Source organism: Lactuca virosa, chromosome 8, assembly GCF_052849685.1.
Source record: "Lactuca virosa cultivar CGN04683 chromosome 8, Lactuca_virosa_CGN04683_v6, whole genome shotgun sequence".
NCBI lineage: Eukaryota > Viridiplantae > Streptophyta > Magnoliopsida > Asterales > Asteraceae > Lactuca > Lactuca virosa.
In genome coordinates this window covers 207,163,517-207,175,466 of record NC_136433.1, presented here as the reverse complement: position 1 = coordinate 207,175,466, position 11,950 = coordinate 207,163,517, and positions in this window count along the sequence as shown.

Here is an 11,950-nt window from a genome sequence, read left to right as displayed (position 1 = left end):
CTATCCGACTTAGCATTTCCAAAGCAGGAAGAAGTTTTTCTTTTAAGTGCTGTCGGACAGTGATTGTAAGAACCGAATCGTGAGCATCTAAAATGTTTGAAAGAAGCAGATGCACATCATTGACACAGCTTTTAATCACTGTGTGTTCGGTATTGATGGCATCAATCTCCTTCTGTGCTTCACTAAGACCCAAACTGAGATTGGCAATCTGAGATTGAGAGAGAGCAAGATCTTCCCTCACTTGGTTATCTAGGGCAAGGTCTGCTTGAAATTTGGCAAGACGTGTATCAACAGAAGAAAGAAGATTAGCACTATCAGCTTGAAGACCTTGACGAACTGCTTCAAATTATTCTCTTTCAGCCTTAAGAGATTTAGACAGAGAGACAATGGCTTCATTTGCTTTACCAGTATTGGCCTCTGCAATGCTTTGATGAGATTCCATGAATGCCTTGGAATCATAAATAAGGGCTTTGACCTCACCAATCACATTGTTGGAAGAGAGAGTAGCATCGTCAATAGCTTGAGTAGCTTTATCAATCGATTGATCATGTTGTTTGATCAAGGTCTCAACCAAAGCCTTTATAGCAACATCAGAGTATGCTGACGTGGAGGAAGTAGCAGAAGATCCCAGTAACTGATCAAGTTTGTCATTGAGATCCTTCAAGTGACGCTTGCTAAGAGGAACATCATCATCTTCTTCGTCACATTGAAGTCGATACGGACTATAATAAACTGAGTCAAATTCCATTTCAGGTCCACCAAGATTATTGCCAGAGTCATTAGAGGGTGATGGAGATGGAGGTGGATTTGTAACAATGGTTTCGGTTCCTGAGGTAAGTGCCCCCGTATCAGATACGTTGACCCGAACCTGAGTTTCGGTTGTGGTTGTAGTCGTTGAAGTTGCTTGAGTAATGATGGGTGGTGGTAAAGGTATAGTATAAGTGGGTACAGAAGAAACAGGTGGTGGAAGTGGTGCAATGGTAATAGGAACAGAAGTATGATTTGGAGAAGGAGGAGGAGTTGGAACGGAGTCATTAAGTGGTACATCTGGAGTTGGAGAACGAGGAGGTGTGTTTCCCCTTGGTGAGTCTTCATGGTGAACATCTTCACCTTCGGCTGTCTTCTCTTGATCTTCATCAGTAGGAACATAATCTGAGTCATCAGGCGAGGAAGCCTTCGGTTTCTTTGCCATCTTTTTAACCTTTTTCGCCTTTGAAGCCGAAGGAGCTGCTTTGTCAGCTTTACGCTTTTTAGGCGTTTCAGCTTGTGATGAAGGACCTTCAGTTTCTTTCTTCTTGGAATCTGGTTTCTTTCCCCTCTTTGTTGGTTTGTCAACCGCATCTAGAGCAAGTTGCATCTCCGGAGTCAATTGTCTTGGTCCCGTAGGAGGAAGCTTTCTGTACTCAGCCATGACATTGCTAATGGTAGCAACACTTTGGTACATTGATTCAGGAATTGACCCAATGAAGAAGAAATTGGTTGAATCAGTGATAATAATCTTCCTTGTATGAAAGGTTGCAATTGATGAGCACAGGGCATCAGCCATAACTGGAACCTGAAAGGTCTCAATCGCTCTGTGAGTGATGAGCGTCCAGAATCGACCACATGAAATCTCTGAGTCACTCGAAGATGAATTGAGACTCTGTACCACTTGAGTCCAAATAAGTGTTCCATAGTCGAGGTTTAGACCATGGTAGAGACCATAGAGAATAGTCATAAACCCTTTGTTTGACCCGTCTGAACCTGCAACCCTTTCTGATAAACCCTTAATTAGAAGGGTTAAAATTCCATTCCATTGAGGAGGTAGGCAGGATTTCTTGAACTTTGTAATCATGGTGAGAACATCAGTATACCCCATATCATAGAACATGGTGAACAGCTGAGTTGTTGTGATGGAATCAGGATTTACCAAAGAATCACCAGTAGGAAGCCCTATCAACGAACAGAATCGAGCTTTGGAGACTGAGGTCTTGTGATTGAAGATGTCGAAAAAGATCCTGTCTTTGCGTTTGTCATAAACGGCAGAGGTATACACCTAGGAAAGTAGAGACATAGGTACTGATTCCACTTTGGTGAGAGCAGTTACGAGTGATGAATATTTTAGACATTCAACCACTTGTAGCATATAAGAATCATAGAGGAATGGATTTAATTCTATAATGAGATTCTGGTTAGGTTTGATGACCAGCAAAGTCGATGATGCAGTTTGATCATGAACTGAAGAAGATTCAGCCATTGTTGCAGGTTTAAGGAAGAAGATGAACAGTATAAACGCTGATGTGTTCTTGAGAGAGTTGTAGAAAACGGTAAAAAGGTGAGAGAGGAAATTCTGAACCTTTTATACAATTACCATGAGAGAGAAGATCTTGTGTAATCATTCCCTGGTCTTCGGAAACGTCGCCTGAAAAAGTGCGATTTGACAGCTGTGTTTCCCTATGAAGACGTCATCAGGCGTGATGATAAAAACCGTTTCAAATTCACGCGCCCAAATCAATTCTTATCTAGTTACCGCCTCTTCAACTACAAAGACTCTTCAAATTCATTGACCAGTATTGAACCATCTTATTGATTCAAGTCTGAAAATAACCATTAGTAACCCGAACTAGACTTGTGAGAATCACATGGATTCTCGTGCAAAAGTGTGCCAATAAAAAGAAATAAAGCGAAATGATTTGTGGGAAAGAAAGTGATGTCAATAAAGACACGAAACTGTTGATCCCGGGCACGAATCTCTTCCTTCAAAGTCAAGAGAGACTCATAAGTGTCTGTGTGGTTTCCCATTAAAATACGATCACATGTTTATATAGAAACATTGAAAGGCTTCTTTTCAAAATAAGTCTTTAAAGGGTGGTTCAACTTCAACCGAACTTCAGTGCTTCAAATAAGACCGAAAGTTGGATAAAGTACTTGTGAGACCGATGTGGCCTGTTGAACAAGTAGATGTGATAAAATATTCAGTGACTGGATGTATTTTAGAAATCTAAAAAAATAAAACTGGATCCTATGGGAAGAAACGTCTTGGTGTTAGACAATTTCATAAAGATCACGCAAAAATAAAAAGAGATTTCTTGAGGTAACAAGTAATGGCTTGAACATTAGAGCGTTCACCGTCAATTCATGTATGGTATTGGATATTGGGTTTCACTTAGCACGTGGTGAACGAAACTAAGATCATCAACACAGATGTGTTGTAACCATTAACCTCAGTGGTAATTTCTGAGAGTCTCAAGGGTTACGTTTATGGAAGGAAGCATAGTGGAGAAATGAGTGGAGGTGGTTAAGGAACCGAAAGTACCTCTGCTATTCAAAAATGACAAAGCAGACAACTCTTGACTCAATATGAGAAGAGTAAGGTAGCTCATGACTTGAGAGATTTTAGCAGCCTAATTGGGAAGAAACGATTGGTGTATATCGAATCATTAAGGCTTCACTCAAAGTCTTGGAGACTTCGGTCTACATGCAGCAGCATGCTTCTAGGGACACTTATCTAGTACATAGAGAAGAAAGTTATACCTGTCCCAACATCATTTTGTGTCGCTCCTGGAAACTTGAAACAAGACAAGAAAAAAAAATATTTTTGTAGTTTTGAGTTTTTGTGATTTCTGAAAAATAATAAAAACAGAAAATAAAATATTTTGGGATTTTTGTAATTTCTGAAAAATAGAATAAAGCGGAAAATAAAATGTTTTTTGGATTTTTTGTAATTTCTGAAAAATAATAAAAACATAAAATAAAATGTTTTTGGATTTTTGTAATTTCTGAAAAATAGAATAAAACAGAAAATAAAATGTTTTTGGATTTTTGTAATTTCTGAAAAATAATAAAAATAGAAAATAAAAACCATAGTAAAGCAAGCGAAAGGATAAACAAGATATACAAAAATATACAACTGAACCCAATCCTGAGATAAGATGAAGCGGAATGGACCGAGCGTTCGGTTCAATTTGGTTCCCAAAAATTCCAGAGCCGAAATAGACCGAGCGTTCGGTTCATTTCGGTTCCCGAAAAATTCTAGAGCCGAAATAGACCGAGCGTTCGGTTCATTTCGGTTCCCAAAAAATTCTAGAGCCGAAATAGACCGACGTTCAGTTGATTTCGGTTCCCGAAAAATTCTAGAGCTGAAATAGACCGAGCGTTCGCTCTATTTCGCTTGTACGGTTTTAATGAGAAGAAAGGGGTTTTGGTACTGACTCAGCTTCCATCATTCCCAAGCCTTGGAGCATCTTATTAAAACTTGCTTCAGGTAAGGCCTTGGTGAATATATCAGCCAGTTGATCTGCAGATCTAATGAAATGGACTTCGATATTACCATCTTCAACATGGTCCTTGATGAAATGGTATCTTAGTGCAATATGTTTCGTCTTGGAGTGTTGCACTGGATTGTGACAGATCCTAATTGTGCTTTCAGATTCATAGTAGAGGGGAATCTTCTTCATGCTTAGGCCATAATCCCTTAGTTGGCTTTGTATCCATACAACTTGTGAAGTACAGGATGCTGCGGCGATGTACTCAGCTTCGGCTGTAGAAAGAGACACGCAAGTTTGTTTCTTTGATTGCCAACTAATGAGTTTACCATCAAGGAATTGGCACCCGCCAGTAGTGCTTTTTCAGTCCAGACCACATCCACCAAGATCAGCGTCAGAGAAGGCTTGAACAAAGAAGCCGGATTTTGCAGGATACCAGAGACCGAGAGATGAAGTTCGCTTCAAATACCGGAAGATGTTTTTCATTGCAATCATATGAGGTTCTCTTGGGTTTGCTTGAAACTTGGCGCAATAACAGACAGAGAACATAATATCTGGTCTACTAGTTGTCAGATACATAAGAGACCCTATCATTTGACGATAGAGTGTCAAGTCAACAGCCGGTTTTTCCAGAGATGGTGTTAACTTTGTGTCGAATGCCATTGGAATCTTTACTTTAGAGTCTCCCATCATGCCGAACTTCGCTAGCAGATTTTTCATGTAAGCCTCCTGATTAATAAAAATGCCTTCTGGTCCCTGTCTAATATTCAGTTCAAGGAAAAATTTAATCGGACCCATTGCGCTCATCTTAAATTTAGTCTCCATCAATTTCCTGAATTCGGCTGTTAAGCTAGGATTTGTGGAGCCGAAGATCATGTCATCGACGTAAATTTGGACTATCATTAAGTGTTCGCCTTCTTTCTTGCGAAAGAAGGTTGGGTCAACCGAACCTTGTTTGAATTTGGACATTTTAAGAAAGCGTGTTAGAGTTTCATACCATGCTCTAGGGGCTTGTTTCAAACCGTAGACTGCTTTATCCAGAATGTAGCAATGATCTGGATACTTCTCGTTCACAAATCCAGGTGGTTGTTCAACGTACACCGTTTCTTCAAGTTCCCCATTCAAGAAAGCACACTTGACGTCCATTTGGAAAACTTCAAAGTTTTTTACTGCAGCATACGCCAGAAAGATTCTTACTGATTCCAACCTTGCTACAGGAGCGAAGGTCTCTTCATAATCTATCCCTTCTTCCTGACAGTATCCTATCACCACTAGCCTCGCTTTGTTGCGAATAACATTACCCTCTTTATCCATGATATTTCTGAAGACCCACTTTAATCCAACAACTGATGCATCCTTTGGAGTGGGAATCAGTCTCCAAACTCGATTTCGTTCAAATTCATGGATTTCGTCTTGCATAGCTTGCACCCAATCGGAGTGATCATGGGCGGAATTTACCGTCTTCGGTTCAATTTTAGAGAAAAACGAATTAAACATGCAGAATTCTACTTGAGAGAATAAAGCAGTTTGCTTCGCCTTCATTTGAGAACGAGTGAGAACTCCCTCAGATGATTCACCAATGATTTGAGTTTTAGGATGATCTTTTGTCCATTTTATGAGAGGAGGGTAATTTGGATCATAGGCAGGATCCAGCTCAGCATTAACTTCCTCTTCCAGTTCTGACAGATCGCCTTCGTCATTTGTATTTTTATTCTCCCCCTCAAATGGCGAACCGAATCCCATGTCAGGTTCAGTATTCTCCCCCTCAAATGGCGAACAGAATCCTATGTCAGGTTCAGTATTCTCCCCCTCGGTTGGATGATTATGGACTGTTGTTGGGGATGGATTCTCCCCTTGGAAAGGCAAATCTGTGGATTTTGGTGTTGACGAACCCTCCCCCTGGAAAGCAGAGTTTTCTTTTGGATTGTCATCTGAAGTTGAAGGATTGTTTGATCCATGTGGTTCGCTTGGAGTCTTCTTCTCGGTTGGTTCTGGAGGTTCAGTTTCCATATCTTTAGCAGCTTCGTCGATAATCTTTTTCAAGTTGTCGATTTTATTATCAGCTGCTTTCGCTTCTGAGTGAATCGCTCTCTCTGGTTCATCAAAAAGCATCATGTATTCTTCAAACAAATTGGATATGGGCACCGAGACTTGACTGGATTCAGGAAAGATTTCCTCTGTTGGACCTTCGCTTGTTCGAATTTTCTTCATGTAGTTATCATCAAAAGTCACATAATAGGTTTCCTCAATTTTCCTTGAGTGTTTATTCAGAACCCTATATGCTTTTGAAGTAAGCGAATATCCAAGAAAAATTCCTTCATCTGCCTTGACATCAAACTTGTTTCGGTGCTCTTTGGAGTTGAAAATGAAGCATCTTGAACCGAACACATGAAAAAACTTTACATTGGGTTTGCGATTGTTCAGAATTTCGTATGGAGTAATGGAAAATTGCTTGTTGAGGAAGGTTCGGTTCTGCGTAAAGCATGCAGCAGCTATAGCATCGGCCCAGAAATATAACGGTAGAGAAGCAAAACTCAACATTGTTCGGGCGGCTTCACACAATGAACGGTTTCGCCTTTCGACAATCCCATTCTGTTGTAGAGTATAGGGTGCAGAGAAGTTGTGAGACACCCCCTTTTCAGTTAGAAATTCTTCAAGGTTTTTGTTCTTAAACTCTAGCCCGTTATCACTTCTTATGTTCCTCACCACCTTTCGCATCTGTACTTCCACTTGTTTGATGAAAATCTTTAGCTTAGGAGTCGCCTCTGATTTCTGTTTAAGAAAGAAAACCCAGGTGAAACGTGAAAAATCATCTACAATAACAAGTATGTACTTACTACCACCGATGCTTTCGATCGCCGAAGGGCCACACAAGTCAATGTGCATTAGTTTAAGAGGTTCAATGATCTTTGTATTAATGCGAGTGGGGTGACTCTTTCGAATTTGCTTTCCCATTTCGCATACATCACATAAATGCTCCTTATCAAATTTGAGAACTGGAAGTCCTCGCACGTGATTTGTAACATCCCGATTAACATAGAATAATTAAATAATAAACCCGAAACCCCGAGAAGTAATTTTTATTATTATTTTATATTATATAGTCCAAAATCAAATAATGTGTAGTGGGGTGTTGGTTTTTGGGGTGCCAAATGTCATGATTTAGAGTTTCGGGGGTTAAAGTGTAATTTTGGGACTTATTTTGCAAAGCATTCTAGAAGTCAAGGGGTGTTTGGTAACATTTTAGACTTAAATTATAAGGATTTTCAGAAGGAGGGGTCAATTGGTAATATTTGGATTTAATTTGAGAAAGAATAAGAAGGGAGGGACTGGAAGGGTCATTATGGGATAGATCTATTGGAACCAGGTATCAAACCCTAACTCTAAGCCTTAAAGCACCAGCCGCCATCTCCATCCTCCTTCTTAGCCGCCGCCTAGTCGTCTGCTGTTTACCATCAAATCATCACCATCATTCGTCGCCGGTGGTTGTGCGTAGCCGGGAGAGACCACCGAGGGCTGTCGAGGGTAGCTGCACCGGTTAGGGATCGGAGGACCGTTGCTGTGATCGCTGCTGCTGCCACTACCTTGTGCCACTGCTGCTTCGTTGAAATCAGGCGGTGAACCGCCGTATCCTCCTTCTTTCTTCTCCTTCTGCCACCGCGCACTTTGGGACTCATCACACAGCAGCCGCCACCGCCTGCTACCGGATTCTTGAGTGAAGGTTGCTGCCGTCCATTGAACGCCATCGGGAGGGTGGTAATTGCCTTTATTCGTGGCCTACGACATGGAAGCATATGAATAGTGGAATCTTTGTCGAACATGGATTGGGAAGAACCACCATGGCGACCGGCCATGGTGGTTGTCGTCGATAACCGCTGTTGTTGCTCTTTTCCTCGCTGTTGTTGTCGCCAACCTTGCTGCCGCCGCCACCGTGAGCCGCCAGGTGGGTAGTGGTAGGAGTATATTCTGAAATCGAGTTGTGTATGTGTCTCCGGGTGCTTGTGTGCTGTTGTTGATAATTGGTGCATCTCGTGTGCATGATTTGTTGGCCGGAATTGAAACAGGAACCATCATGGCCGCCTGCCATGGTGGCTGTCACCATCTACCGCCATAGTACGGCGGTGTGTGCGTGTGTGTTATGTCACTTGGGCTTTGTGTTGGGCCTTTCCTTTGGGCTTTGCTAATCGGTTTATTAATGGGCCATCCAAGAATAATCATATGGACTAGAATATGTTGATGGGCTTAGGGTAAGGCCCATATGAGGGTGTGGGCCCAATTTGGAAAATTGGGCCATATGTTGGGCTTTGGCCCATTAGTTTACTATTGAGCCTTTAGTGTGTGAGTTGGACTTTGGGCTTGGAACCCAATTATTAATTGGGTGTTGTTTGATGTTGACAGTTCGGGAATCTGTCAACCAGCAACTGGAGTTTTATCGGCGGGACTTCAGCAGTACCAGGTGAGTTCTCCTCACTATATCAACAGGGTCTAAGGCACCAAGGCCGGCCCTTTATGGATTGTATTCGGATTATTGCATGTTATGCATACTGATTTATATCCAGGTAGTTAGGATGGTGATATGCTATGCTTTAGTGACCCGGTTGGGTCGGTATCCTGGTATATAGGATGATGCTATGTTAGTGACCTGTTAGGTCGATATCCTGGTTATAGGATTGTTGCCATGCTTTGTGATCTGTTAGATCGGTTTGACTTTTATATATATACATGCTAGTGTTATATGATGTCTATGTGCACATGATTGTCCTGGTTATAGGATGATGCTATGTTAGTGACCGGTTAGGTCTGTATCCCGGTTATTGGGATGTTGTTATGATTGGTGATCTGTTAGATCGGTTTGACTGTTATATGAAATGAGCTAGCGTATGATATTTATGTGCACATGTTTGTTTGATTGGGGGTTGGGTTGAGGCGGTCCTGCTTTGTGTTGTAGGCCAACATACCCGACGAGCAGTCCGGATAGGCTGTAGGCCCTACGTGGCGGTCCAGACGTGCCGAAGGCTCGAAGAGCAGCCCAGATAGACTGAAGGCCTGTGAGGCGGTCCAGTCAGGCTGATGACTCATTATGCATGCTGTTCTGTATTGGTTATATGATGTGGTTATGTTTGTATGGCGTTGGTATTTTGGGGAAACTCACTAAGCTTCGGGCTTACAGTTGTTGATTTTGTTTCAGGCACTTCTGATGATTGCGGGAAGGTGAAGGCATGATCGTGCACCTCCTTATATTTCCATGATTGATTCTGGGGATACTCTGATGTCTGAACCATTTTGTAAACAAACTGTAATAACTTAATGGTTTTAAAACGTATTAAAAAGTTTAAATTTGGCTTAAATTTTATGGGTGTTACAAGTTAGTATCAGAGCCTTGGTTTGAGTGAATTGGAGGAACACTCGTGTGAATCCAGTCTCAAATCAAGGAAAGAATTTTAAAATGAATTTTTAAATGGTTTTCAAAATAAGTAAAGGAGGATGCAGGGTGTACGATCAGCCAGAGCCAGTAAGTAGACCCCAAAATACCATACAATTATTTGATTATGTGATATGTTAGAACAGCATGCTAGTACTAGGCTAGGGAACTTCAGGAATTGCATGATAGAATTGCCTGATTACATGATGCCTGCTAGCATAGGGTTTCCTTATATGAGATTGACATCATTACTGTAGTTACTTGTGTATGCATCACGGCTGTATATAATTAAAATCTTATAGCCTGAGAATGTTTGATTTGGCCTTATGTTCTATTCTTATTGATTAGGGCTTAGGGTACGATCGAATATTCAAAAGTCTATGGGGTCCAGCGTTATGTATGGCTAGCATACACTAGTGCTGCAGGGTTGGTGGAAGTTTCATGGATGGGTGGGTTGTGTGAGGCCGGGAGGCCAGTTATGAGATATTTAGCATTCCTCTTGGAGTGAGGATTGAGTGATCGCTATGTTTATGTATATTGTTAGGGCGTTGTGATGATACTTGAGACAAATATGGGTAGGTGTGGAAGGTAGTATGGGCCCGTACTACTGAAAGCACAGGACCCATACGCGTAGCAAGGAAGTCACAACCCCTAGGGTTTGGTTGGGAATTGGCTATTTGTCATTATATGGGTTATCAGAGACCTTTCTGGTGTGTTAACAGAATGGTGGTTACGAGACGTCTTGAGAGCGGATTAGAGTTAGGATCGGGAGCTGGCAGCCAGGATAGGCCAGCATTGTCAGTGGATCGTGTCGTTGAGATCATCTAGGAGGAGGTGATCGAGATTTGTCCGGGGTCAGATTCCGGAGATGTTTGGGTCTATCAAGACCGCCATGGTTGAATACCTTGATGAGCGCTATGTAGCCATTGTTGAGACGGTTGCCACGACAGCTTCAACAGCTGTAACGACGGCAGGGGGAGGAGCTGGTCGAGCCTTTCAGTACCGGGACTTGTTACTAGGACATATTCTGATGAACAGAGGGCTACAGTTATCTGGGATCAGGAAGACGATTTGTACTCGTTGTATTTTCGCGGGAGAACGGGAGAGGATAACACCTTAGTTTCTAGATTTGAGGCTCGGGGGTTTTGCTCGAGGCCGCAATGTGAGTCGTCGGGACTCCAGAAAGGAGTAATGATTGTGTTCAGCTGGAGTTATGCAACTGGAATTAAAAATGGTTTATTGATAGGATTGGAATGTTGTTTTCTAGGGCAAGGATTGTGCCCTTTCAGTTTATGAGCTCGAAGGATTACACAGGCTTGTGACCCCAGGATCAGGTTGTATTCTTACTCGGGGTTAGTTGGTCGCCAGGACTGGCGACAGTGGTTTAGCACGGGTAAGCGCAGGTGGGTCGATGTGTCATAAGTATTTTGGAGGTCCATTTCGCATTGGATCTCTTATATCGGACGGTAAGGACTGATTATGCGATCTATTGCGCTTTCGGGATTGTAGACTATGTCTTGGGAGTGGTTGTATCCTGGTTCAGTGCAAAGGTTGTTTCAGCTGCTGCAGTTCATCTATGGATGATTGATCTGGTGAGTGAGTCAGGGTGCGAGGCCCTAAATGATATGATTTCTAGAGCCGAGAGCGGGAGATTTGTTGGAGCACCTTTGGAAGAAGGGTATTATATGGGAGATCTGCGGACAGGGTCCCACATGATGGTTATTCAGCATTGTCAGGATTCAGTGGTTTTAGTAAGCGTTATTGATTGGCGGAGGAAAGCACCAAGGGAAGTAGCTCGTTGTTGAGACATTAGTTGGAGTATCTATCTTTGGACTTTAAGATTTGGGAGTGGGATCATTCAAGCATTGGGGACTGTTGGTGTCCCTGGGATTCATAAAGTGTTCAGCTAGTTGTTAGAAGGGTGTGATCACTGGGGATTGGCTGGTAAAGGAGCACTAATTGGTAAGAGTTGGTTGTATTTGGATCGATCGTTAGTAGTGAGAAAGATTGGAAAGTCTCTAATTTTCATGTATTGTGAAGACTTAGTCGAATCTAAGTGGGGGAGGATTGTCCCATGATATAGAGGCAGGATTGGTTTTGGAAATAGGATAAGTTTCGCATCATTGTCATGAAGGAAGACAACCTAAGTGGCTGTTTGGTTTGTGGGTTGTGTGAATTGGGAGTTCGGTAAAACTCCTGAGCATGTGTATCACGTTTTCCTGGTGATTGATAGCAGAAGTCGGGAAACCAGGTTGGAATTCTAGTCATGAATTGTGTTCAGTTC